The 11,424-nt window shown below is 41.3% G+C and overlaps 1 protein-coding gene across 1 annotated transcript in view; it reads right to left on the reverse strand.

Moving 5' to 3' along the window:
- Znf329 (zinc finger protein 329) overlaps nucleotides 1-11,133 on the reverse strand; it is an 88,195-nt gene extending 77,062 nt beyond the window's left edge. The window contains exon 1 of the mRNA XM_052761455.1: nucleotides 11,020-11,133. The gene's annotated coding sequence lies outside the window, so the exon portion shown is untranslated. The remainder of the gene's footprint in view (nucleotides 1-11,019) is intronic.
- Nucleotides 11,134-11,424: the final 291 nt, after the last annotated feature.

Raw genomic sequence — 11,424 nt, forward strand, 5'->3', positions numbered from 1 at the left:
AAATGCCCACATAAATAAGTTGGAGAAATCTCACACTAGAGACTTAACAGCATACCTGAAAGCTCTAGAACAAGAAGAAGCACAGTCTCCCAGGAAAAATAGACGCCAGGAAATTATCAAAGTGAGAGCTGAAATCAATAAAATAGAAACAAAGAGAACAATACAAAAAATTAATGAAACAAAGAGTTGGTTCTTTGAGAAAATCAACAAGATAGACAAGCCCTTATCCAAACTAACCAAAAGACAGAGAGAGAGCATCCAAATCAACAAAATCAGAAATGAAAAGGGGGACATAACAACAGACATTGAGGAAATCCAGAGAATCATCAGGTCATACTTCAAAAACCTCTATTCGACAAAACTGGAAAACCTAAAAGAAATGGATAACTTTCTGGATAGGTACCACATACCTAAGTTAAATCAAGACCAGATAAACTATTTAAATAGTCCAATAACCCCTAATGAAATAGAAACAGTCATTAAAAGTCTCCCAACCAAAAAAAGCCCAGGACCAGATGGTTTCAGTGCAGAATTCTACCAGATCTTCAAAGAAGAGTTAATACCAATACTCTCTAAATTGTTCCACACAATAGAAACAGAAGGAACATTACCAAACTCCTTCTACGAGGCTACAATTACCCTAATTCCTAAACCAAACAAGGATACAACAAAGAAAGAGAACTACAGACCGATCTCCCTCATGAACATTGATGCAAAAATACTCAATAAAATACTGGCAAACAGACTCCAAGAACACATCAAAACAATTATCCACCATGATCAAGTAGGATTCATTCCAGGGATGCAAGGGTGGTTCAACATACGAAAGTCCGTCAATATAATACACCATATAAACAAACTCAAAGAAAAAAACCATATGATCATCTCACTGGATGCAGAAAAGGCATTTGACAAAATCCAACACCCCTTCATGATAAAGGTATTAGAGCGATCAGGAATACAGGGAACATACCTAAACATAATAAAGGCAATTTACAGCAAGCCAACAGCCAACATCAAATTAAATGGAGAGAAACTCAAAGCAATTCCACTAAAATCAGGAACGAGGCAAGGCTGTCCACTCTCCCCATACTTATTCAATATAGTACTTGAAGTTCTAGCCAGAGCAATAAGACAACATAAGGAGATTAAGGGGATACAAATTGGAAAGGAAGAAGTCAAGCTTTCCCTATTTGCAGATGACATGATAGTATACTTGAGCGACCCCAAAGATTCCACCAAGGAACTGATACAGCTTATAAACACCTTCAGCAACATAGCAGGATACAAGATCAACTCAAAAAAATCAGTAGCCCTCCTATATACAATGGACAAAGAAGTGGAGAAGGAAATCAGAGATACATCACCCTTTACTATAGCCACAAATGGCATAAAATACCTTGGGGTAACACTAACCAAGCAAGTGAAGGACCTATATGACAAGAACTTTAAGTCCCTGAAAAAAGAAATTGAAGAAGATGTCAGAAAATGGAAAGATCTCCCATGCTCATGGATAGGCAGGACTAACATAGTAAAAATGGCAATCTTACCAAAAGCAATCTACAGATTCAATGCAATCCCCATCAAAATACCAACACAATTCTTCACAGACCTGGAAAGAATAATACTCAAATTCATATGGAAAAACAAAAAACCCAGGATAGCCAAAGGAATCCTGTACAATAACACAACTTCTGGAGGCATCACGATCCCTGACTTCAAGCTCTACTATAGAGCTACAGTAATAAAAACAGCTTGGTACTGGCATAGAAACCGACATGTGGACCAATGGAATCGAATTGAAGACCCTGACATTAATCCGCACACCTATGAACATATAATTTTTGACAAAGAAGCCAAAAGTGCACAATGGAAAAAAGAAAGCATCTTCAACAAATGGTGCTGGCAAAACTGGATATCAACATGTAGAAGGCTGCAAATAGATCCATATCTATCACCGTGCACAAAACTTAAGTCCAAGTGGATCAAGGACCTCAACATAAATCCAGCTACTCTGAACCTGCTAGAAGAGAAAATAGGAAGTAGTCTTGAACGCATTGGCATAGGAGACTACTTCCTAAATAGAACACCAGTAGCACAGACTCTGAGACAAACAATCAATCAATGGGACCTCTTGAAACTGAGAAGCTTTTGTAGAGCAAAGGATACGGTCAACAAGGCAAAGCGACAGCCTACAGAATGGGAAAAGATCTTCACCAACCCCACATCTGACAGAGGACTGATATCCAGAATATATAAGGAATTCAAGAAATTAGACATCAAAATGCCCAACAGTCCAATTAAGAAATGGGCTATAGAGCTAAACAGAGAATTCTCAACAGAGGAAACTCAAATGGCCGAAAGACATTTAAGGAACTGCTCAACATCCCTAATCATCAGGGAAATGCAAATCAAAACAACTCTGAGATACCACCTTACGCCTGTCAGAATGGCTAAGATCAAAAACACTGAAGACACCTTATGCTGGAGAGGATGTGGAGCTAGGGGAACTCTCCTCCACTGCTGGTGGGAATGCAAGCTTGTACAACCACTTTGGAAATCAATATGGCGCTTTCTTAGAAAATTGGGAATCCATCTCCCCCAAGATCCAGCTATACCACTCTTGGGCATATACCCAAGAAATGCTCAACCACACCATAAGAGCACTTGTTCAGTTATGTTCATATCAGCATTGTTTGTAATAGCCAGAACATGGAAACAACCCAGATGCCCTTCAACTGAAGAATGGATAAACAAAATGTGGTACATATACACAATGGAATACTACTCAGCAGAGAAAAACAATGGCATCATGAGGTTTGCAGGCAAATGGATGGATCTAGAAAAAATCATCCTGAGTGAGGTAACCCAGACTCAGAAAGACAAACATGGTATGTACTCACTCATAGCAAGATACTAGACATGAAACAAGGATGACTTGTCTGCTACTCACATCACCAGGGAGGCTACCTGGAAAACAGGACCCCAAGAAAGATACAGGGATCACCCAATGACAGAGAAATGGAATGAGATCTACATGAACAGCCTGGACATGAGTGGGGGTAATGAAAGGCGAGGGTTGAGGGAAAGAGAGCTTGGGGGAGCGGGAGATCCCAACTGGATCAACAACAGAGAGGGAGAACAAGGAATAGGAGACCATGGTAAATAAAGACCACATGAGAATAGGAAGAAGCAAAGTGCTAGAGAGGCCCACAGAAATCCACAAAGATACCCACACAACAGACTGCTGGCAGTGGTCGAGAGACAGCCCGAACTGACCTACTCTGGTGATGGGATGGCCAAACACCCTAATTGTTGTGCTAGAAACCTCATCCAACTACTGAGGGATCTGGATGCAGAGATCCATGACTAGGCCCCGGGTGGATCTCTGGGAGTCCAATTAGCAAGAATGAGGAGGGTTTATATGAGCGAGAATTGTTGAGACCAAGGTTGGATAAAGCACAGGGACAAATAGCCAAATGAATGGAAACACATGAACTATGAACCAATGGCTAGGGGGTCCCCACTGGATCAGGCCCTCTGAATGGATGAGACAGTTGATTGGCTTGATCTGTTTGGGAGGCATCCAGGCAGTGGGACCAGATCTTGTGCTCATTGCATGAGTTGGCTGTTTGAAACCTGGGGCCTATGCAGGATTGTTTGGCTCGGCCTGGGAGGAGGGAACTAGACCTACCTGGACTGAGTCTACCAGGTTGACCTCAGTCTGTGGGGAAGGCTTTGCCCTGGAGGAGATGGGAATGGGGGGGGGGGGTTGGGGGGAAGGTGAGGGGGACGGGAGGGGGGAGAACAAGGGAATCCGTGGCTGATATGTAGAACTGAATTGTATTGCAAAATAAATTAATAAAAAAAAAAAAAAAAAACTTAAAGTTAGCATAGCTAAATGTCGCATTGTATGTGGGATTTACATGGGTGTCTATACCCCCCTTTTTATTTTTTAAATTTGCCATTTAAGTATTTGATGGTATCATTCCACAATAGTTTTACTCTGTGGATTATAAGGGATTCCAGTAACATGTTCCATAAATTGCAAAATTCCTTAAAGCATTTGCTAATAAGCAGGACCATTATTAGTTTTTAGTTGTAAGAAGAGTCCTAGAAAGGAAAAAGTGTATAATAAATGATTAATGGCATCTGAAGTTGTTTCAGTCCTGTGAGAAGAAGTAACAATCATATTAGAAAAGTATCAACCATTATATAAACTTTACTCTTTTTTTTCCTAGACGGGGTTTCCTGTAGCCTTGGCTATCCTGGAACTCACTCTGTAGACCACGCTGGCCTCGAACTCAGAGATCTGTCTACCTTGGCCTCCTAAGTGCCGAGATTAAAGGTGTGTACCACTACGCCAGGCTACATGAACATATTTAAAACGTCCAAATTCTAAGATACTAATAACATCTGCCGCACGGCATTAGATTTTAAACCTTGAGAATTAATTCCACCAGTAGAGGGCAGTAGTGTGAAAGTACAAGAAGGTGCGGAAGTTGGTGAGATTGTTTTTGTTGTTTGAGCTACCTGAAAAGAAAGTATTAGTGGTGAGAAGGAAGCCAGCACATCGGCTAGAATATTAGTGGGTGTTAAGGAACACCTGGAAGACTAGAATGAGCATGAATATGGGTTATGAAAAAATGTTGAGGCCATTATCATATAGACATCTGAAGGGAGAGAAATAATTATGAAATAGCATTAGTAGTAGGGTTGGGTTTAAGTCTGCAGTTTCTAATAAAAGAAAAACAGTTTGAGCACAATATGTAGTCAGTTAAAATATTCAATGGCTAAGAAACATCTAATAAAAGCTGATTGATTAGCCAGACAGTGGTGGTGCACAGCTTTAATCCCAGCACTGGAGAGGCAGAGGCAGGTAGATCTCTGAGTTCAAAGCCAACCTGGTCTACAGAGCAGGTTCCAGGATAGCCAAGGCAACACAGAGAAACCCTGTCTCAAAAAAAAAAGCCTACTGACTAAAGTGAGTTCAGACTGTTGAGTTGCACAACCAGGGGTGAGTACAATCTTTGTTGTGAAGGATATGAAATTTGTATATAAAACATAAGCTCCTTGTCCTTTTGAAGAACCATCCTTTAAAAGCATTGGAAGTTTTTAAAGCTATAGAATTTTTAGATGTAATTTTAGGCACTATTCATGGGGTATCTTCAAGATAATTTAAAAGGAGATCTTTAGGTTAATAATTATCTTTAGATCTCAAGTAACATGCTAATGCTACCCACCAATTATGTGGAACAAATAACCAACCTGCGTTTTATTTAATGGTACAACCATTTCTGTAGGCTCTTTACCAGTAATTTGTTTAAGACATGCTCTTCCCATAATTATCAAGTGTATAATTTCTTGTAAATAAGGAGTTATGGATCAATGCAGAGAATTATGACATGCATAAATTTCTATACTACCATACTTTGTTGATATGTAATTACTGTAGATGTTAAGCAGGAAGGATAAATAATTGACGAGGAAGTAAGGGATTAATTATATGAGCTACAACTTTAGCAGAAGCTTTATTTAATAAACTAATAACTTGCTCTGCTTCAAGTGTTATGCTTTTTATAGAGTTTAACCAAGTCTCCAGAAAGCAAGTGAGAGAGCAGAATCAAGTCTTTAGTAGTATTAGGCAGATAAAAATGTACCCAATTGGGGCTGGAGAGATGGCTCAGTGGTTAAGAGCATTGACTGCTCTTCCAGAGGTCCTGAGTTCAATTCCCAGCAACCACATGATGGCTCACAACCATTTGTAATGAGATCTGGTGCCCTCTTCTGGCCTGCAGTTATACATGCTGTATACATAAAAAATAAATAAATCTTTAAAAAAAAAAAAATGTACCCAATTAACATGGCCCAAAGTTTTTTCTAAGTAGCTGAAAGTACATTGTTTGGGAAGTTTTAAGCTGAGAGCATGATGGCAAATTTGTTGTTGTTTGAATGTACACTAATTAATTATAAAGTGATTGTTTTTTAATTTTATCTAGAGCTATGTTTAAATTTCGCTCTATTTACCATGAAAATCAAGCACTTACTTAAGTATTGATTAGGTGAGTGGGAAGTAGAGAATGTCCTCCATATAATGGCCAATACTTCCGGAAATCGAATCAGCACTGGCTTAAGTGATTTGTGTACATAATATTAACATATAGTGGGGCTAATGAGATCTGGTGCCCTCTTCTGTGTACATAATAAATAAATAAATCTTTAGAAAAAAAACATAATGTAATGTTCTTGAGGAATCACAGTAGGCCCTGGCTGAAGGGCCACCATTGTTTTCATAGTCATATTTATGCCCCAGAGATCATATAACAGTCAAAATTTATTCTTTGAACCATACAATGGTGGTGCATGCCTTTAATCCCAGCATTCCAGGAGGCAGAGGCAGGCTCTCTGCGTTTGAGACCAGCTTGGTCTACAGAGTGAGTTGCAAGACATCCAGGGCTACATGGAGAAACCCTGTCTCAAAAAAAATTATTTTTTGCCCTTTTATGAATTACAAAAATAGTTGAGTCCAAAGACTAACTGAAGGTTCTATATGTCCCAGTTGCAACTATTCCTTTACTTGAAGTTGGGCCTGTTTTAAATTTTTGTCATGAAGGGGACATTGATCAATCCATACTAGGTCATCAGAGATCCACTGTAGTTATAAAGGCTGTATGAATGGGCCTTGATCAATGACCCCAGTTAGAGGAGCTATACTTTTTTGTATTATAATTATCAGATGATTTATTAGTAGCAATAGTAGTTACTGCTTGCATTTGTTGTAATATATCTCTTCCTCACAAATTTTATAAAAGTCCTGAGACGCCAGGCGGTGGTGGTGCATGCCTTTAATCCCAGCACTCGGGAGGCAGAGACAGGCAGATCTCCGTGAGTTCAAGGCCAGCCTGGGCTACCAAGTGAGTTCCAAGAAAGGCACAAAGATACACAGGGAAACCCTGTCTCAAAAAACCAAAAAAAAAAAAAAAAGACACAACAAATGTTTACCAGGCGGTATGGCGCACACCTTTAATCCCAGCACTCAGGAGGCAGAGCCAGGCGGATCTCTGTGAGTTCGAGGCCAGCCTGGTCTACAAAGTGAGTTCCAGGAAAGGTGCAAAACTACACGGAGAAACCCTGTCTCGGAAAAAAAAAAAAAAAGTCCTGAGACAATGTAAGGCTGCACAGTGCCAAAAGAATCTTTATCAGTCCAAATTAAGACACTGGTACTTTTTAAAGAATCCTGTTGGCCTCCAAAACCTTGTAAAGGTGGGCCACTAGACATTGACCAGTGTGGGGCCATTGCTCTTGACAAATAACTGAATGATCAGCCCCAGTATCTAAAATAACTCTAATAGCAGTGGTTCTCAACCTTCCTAATGCTGCAAACCTTTAATACAGTTCTTTATGTTATGGTGACCCTCACCCATAAAATTATTTCATTGCTACTTCATAACTGCAATTTTGCTACTATTATGCATCTAATGTAAATATTTTACATGCAGGGTATCTGATATTTAACCCACAGGTTGAGAATCACTGTTCTAAAGGACTAGTCTTCAGTGTATAAGCTCGTCCTATGTCCATCATCTGAGAATGGTCTTGTCCATAAAGCTAATGAACTTAATTCCATTTGCATTAGATCCTGTTGTTCCTCCTGAATGACTAGAAACTGATTTTGAGCCTGGTTCATTTCTTGTTGTCTGAGTCAATTCCCCCCACCTTGATTCTAGGGCTGGATGATTCTTCTTCCTGGGCTCCCCCTTAGGAGCTTAAAGGCTTACTATCCTTGCCAAATTTGGATCAACATTCCTTAGCCCAAAGTTTTCCTTTTTTATGTCATGAGCAAAGGTGAGGGACAGGATTACTGGATTTTTTACACTCATTTTTCCAATGTCCTTTATTTCTGCATTCAAAGCAAGGTCCTTTTTGAAAAGTTATTTGAATGGCTGCTGCAGCATGAAAGGAGCTGCCAATATCTTGAGTGGCTGTTACCCAATTAAAAAAATCACCATATTCACTGGCACTATGGCAGCTCTGCTCTCTTCAGTGGCTCCATCAAGCTTGAGCTGCCTGATCAGGATTATTACCAGGAAAGTTTTCACCAAATTGTGCTATGCCGATGGAAGAGCCAATTCAGCCTGAACTAGTTTCGGATGCATGCACAAGAAGGCAAAACTGTAACCTTTTAGGGAGAACTTCCTATTTACCACCTTATGCCTATGCATAATTAGGCACATGTATGATTAAAATCATATGCATTATAAAGGGACATGCATATGCCTAAAAAAATTATGTGGGGGTCAGACTTCCGAAGTTTAAACCAACACCAGCTACTTAGTCATGTTGAACTGAACTACCTTTTTGCTTCCCTCGGATACTCTGCTGTCTATAGTTGTTGCAGAGACCTCCACAGTCCTCAAGTCTAATACTTCCCCCAGCAAGGCTGCACCCCAAAGAGCATCACCCACTGGAGACCAAGTATTCAAATGCCTGAGACTACGGGGAAATTTCTCATTCAGATTACCACATTGCCTGATACTGAGGCAGGCAAGCATGAGAGATAGTTGAGTGCCCTGAGACACTCATTTGATTTGGGATTTGCACACGCACTCCTCTTGTAATAATGCACTTGGCAATAGGGATTGAGAGCCCAATATGGCCAGCTTTGGCAAGCATTAACATAAGCCTAGGAACTGTAGCCATGGTTTTGGATTCTCCAGAAGAGCTGCCAGCCTAAGTTGTGCTGGAATCAAGAAAAATGGGCCTTGGCGGTTCCTGTTCCTGAAGTTGTATCCATGCCAGTGGATGTCCACACACTCCAGAAGAGAATTTGACATTGCTGCTGCTGTTGTTGCTGTTATAGCAGTGGCGGCCACCGCTGCTACTGTTTCTGGGATTACGATTTCATAATTGCTTACTACAGCTAGCACAGTGGAGACCCTGGCAGCAAAAGCAGCTACAACAGTTAATTAATCTTTCATTCTATTGGACATGATAAATTTAATTCAATAGCTATATACATTTCAATTGGCTTTGAAAATTATAAATTTATAAACTCAAGTTCCATTCACTTTTGGGATACCATCTTTTTTTTTAAACCATTTATTATGTATACAGTCAGAAGAGGGTGCCAGATCTCATTACAGATGGTTGTGAACCACCATGTGGCTGCTGGGAGTTGAACTCAGGACCTCTAGAAGAGCAGTCAGTGCTCTTATCCTCTGAGCCATCTCTCCAGCCCCCGGGATACCATCTTACAAGGACTCCAATTTGCAGTAAGGCTCGTTAAGGAAGGGAATGGCTCAGTTGCCTTTAGCCTACTGGCTATGGGTGGGATAGGATCTCTGTTGGTCTTTTCTGTGTTGAACACACAGATTGCAAACCCAGTGCCACTTTGAGATCTTTGGCAGCAGTTAACTCTGCAACTCACACATGATTGAGACTGTATGATAATGAGTATTCAGAGATGGGTAATGCCTAGGGGGTGCTCACCAACCTAAGACAGAGCACCTGTGAGGCCTGGGCAGGTGTCTCCATGATGGGTAAGGTGACCTGCGGATGTCCCACGCAACCTAAGTCAGAAGCTCATTTTTTAGTAAAAGAGGGGACCTGTAGGGCCCTGGCCCCCATTTTGGGTAACTGTTGCCTTGCTTGTTGACCTTGACCTTGATATCCTCCCTATGCTAATTCCCTGCCAGGTTCCACCCTCCTGAATGCTTGAGGGAAGTTCCTTGTCTGTGTATCCTGCATAATGGGTGTTAACAGCTTAGATGCAAGATTGTAAAACATCAGTAGCGAACCTCTGCCCTCCGGGGTTCTCCCATTGTGCTGTAAACCTGTATTTAAGACCTCTTCCCTCCTTCAATAAACAGCATTCGGCATTAAAAAAAAAAAGAAAAAAGAAATGAACATTTTCAAAAAAAAAAAGAGAGAGAGACTCCCCCCCAAAAAAAAGTAAATCTGTTGTTCAAAAGTGACAGCAAAAGAATGAAAATAAAATAATTGTAAACACTGAAAAAAAATAAATGCACTTGGCAGCCTAGGTCCTTCAGTTGTACATACTATACACACACACACACACCACTCTCTGAACAATGCACCTAGAAACCTCAGAACCCTTCTCTGTCTACATCAGGCTACACATACTTCCATCTAACAATGATATATGTTTCCCTGCCCTTGGAACTGTTCAAATTAGACAGTTTTAGTTCAAGAATACTCTCAACATATCTGTGTATGAAGAATGGAAGAGCCAATCCAGCCTGAACTAGTTTCGGATGCATGCACAAGAAGGCAAAACTGTAACCTTTTAGGGAGAACTTCCTATCTACCACCTTATGCCTATGCATAATTAGGCACATGTATGATTAAAATCATATGCATTATAAAGGGACATGCATAGTAGAGAAAATGAATATATGACCTAATCTATCAATCAAAGTAGAGAATCACCCAAACTACATCCCTAGTAACCAGCACCACCTTCCCTATTGCTTCCATCTCTTAAACACTGGGATTACGGGTGTACCTTTTGTAAACCCCTTGAGGCACACGAATGGCCTGGCCACTCCCCTGAGGATTTCCAACTGTCAGGTTCCACCCAGAGAACATTCTAACTACCCTAACGGCTGGACCCAGCCCCCCCCCGCCCCCCCCCCCCGCCCCCCCCCCCCCCCCCCCCCCCCCCCCCGCTCCCCGCCCTACAGAGTAAGAGCCCAAGCTCTGGACTTGAAATCCCACCAATCCCCACCCTGGAAAGCTTCACCCTGAAAAGTTCCACCCCCACGCATCCACCCATCCCACCCCACCCCCCAAGAAACTCTATATAAAACTCTGCCTTCTGCTCAGTTATCCCCAGTTTCTCGCTGAGCAGAGGCATCCACCCTTCTGGGGTTTTTTCCTTCCCAATAAATCTGTGTGAAATTTGTTGACTCTCTGGTATTCCTCAGCTCCCGACTACCAGGGTATCTTTCCATCCGTGCTGTAACAATTACACCTTTAAATGGCTGATAGTCATCTTACCTGAAGAAACGAAATCTGGGAAGCCTCGTTTTCCCCTTTCCGGTCATTAGTCCTTCAAAGTCTGTTATATTAAGAAAGCTCTTAAATGTTCATGTAATTTTGTTTCACGTAAATGTCAGTGTAACCGGAGTACACAGAGTAAAAGGAAGAAATCCCCAGGTCTCTTGTACATTTAATTCCAGCAGCAAGTCGGATTGACCAATTCTAACAGCAAGGCCTTGCTGCCGAGCGTTCCCCTCACTGCTCAGATGCATATGTACCCTAAACTCAGCCATCAGGGTGAGAGGATGATTTTCAGGGTAACCGGGACCGAGTGATGCCTGCACCCGCAAGTAACGGGATAAAAGCTAGGCTCTGCTGGTACTCGGATAGGCTCCCTAATCAACAGGACTCCTTTAGACCAGA

Source organism: Peromyscus californicus, unplaced genomic scaffold (genome assembly GCF_007827085.1).
Source record: "Peromyscus californicus insignis strain IS unplaced genomic scaffold, ASM782708v3 Scaffold_4__1_contigs__length_199733344, whole genome shotgun sequence".
Classification (NCBI taxonomy): domain Eukaryota; kingdom Metazoa; phylum Chordata; class Mammalia; order Rodentia; family Cricetidae; genus Peromyscus; species Peromyscus californicus.